The 1,280-nt window shown below is 38.6% G+C and overlaps 1 pseudogene; it reads right to left on the bottom strand.

Moving 5' to 3' along the window:
* Positions 1-276: 276 nt before the first annotated feature.
* LOC149187124 (non-specific lipid-transfer protein 1 pseudogene) lies at positions 277-651 on the bottom strand (annotated as a pseudogene).
* Positions 652-1,280: the final 629 nt, after the last annotated feature.

The raw sequence follows: 1,280 nt of genomic DNA on the forward strand, positions 1-1,280 counted from the left end.
CATTGATGATACAGTGGGTTGTAGATTTCCAAATATTGTAAAATTTAAATATAGTTCAAACAATTAATCTTGCTTTGGTTTATTAAATTTTGAAATAATCTACCATCTTAGTAATAGTGAGTAACCATATTTGAATTCTAAATTCTGAAAAATATTTATAATCTAACAAATAAGAATGAGATTAAACAATTAACCTAGCTCTTCCTACCTGTCAAATTCCAAAATATTTCAAAAAAAAAAAAAGGAGGGGGGCTAGGGTTTAGTAGTAGACTGAGCTTACGATGAGCAGTCGATATCCCTGGTTATAGTGAAGGAGAGCTGCAGGCCGCAGTTAGATGGAAGACTCTGAAGAGCTCTGTCGTTAAGATTGTAATTGATGGCTTCGTTCTTTAGACATGTGCAGATTTGTTGTATTTCCTCTGTGGTGGTGGCGTCGCCATACAGGCTCTGAACCCCTTGGCAGCAAGAACTGTCTTCCTGCGGCACCGGCGTTCCCTGGGTGAGATACGCGGCGCAGGATGTGATCTGCTGAATGATGGTGTTGCAGTCCATTGCAGCCGAAGCTGGTTGGTGGAGGAAAACCCCCATGCACGCCCAAATACAAACGCAGATGACTGCGCCACTCACACTCCGCGACTTCTTCTCAGCCATTGTGATACAATAAGGAAATTAATGGAGAACTGGATGGTTGCGAAAGGAATTTAAGGCAATCTTATTTATAGTGGGTTTGGGGGGAAGCATTATAGGTACGTGTATAGTATTCTGCGGCACTTTCGCTTGTTTGTTGGCTCAGGCAGAATAGGCTTGGGTGGTAACTACCAGTTGCATCGGTAAATTTTGCGTGTATCTGAACGTCAGAATATGAAATTCCTACACAAAGTAGGTGAATCGGGTTGGGTGGTAACTACGAGTTTCATCGGCAAATTTCGCGTGTATCTGAACGTTAGAATATGAAACTCCCACACAAAATACACCTACACACTATGCCCGAGTTATTCCTCTTCGTCATTATTTCTATTTAAACAAATCATTATTTTCATTATTGAGTTTTATACATCGTACTCTCTCTAAAATCCTTAAACCTTTTCGATATAGAATTATAATTTGATAACGAAGAAAAACACTTGCTATGAAATATTGAATGAGGGGATACCTTGCTAAGTTTCTAAGCCAAATGCATCAAGCTACTGAAATGGCCAAGAACTCAAAATAATTTCATACATTGATTCAAGAAAAGATCATAAAAACAATAAGATATGGATTCTTTTCACCAAAATTAA

This window comes from Pinus tabuliformis, chromosome 3_1 (genome assembly GCF_031772625.1).
Source record: "Pinus tabuliformis cultivar Carrire ecotype Pingquan chromosome 3_1, CPIR1, whole genome shotgun sequence".
NCBI classification, from domain to species: domain Eukaryota; kingdom Viridiplantae; phylum Streptophyta; class Pinopsida; order Pinales; family Pinaceae; genus Pinus; species Pinus tabuliformis.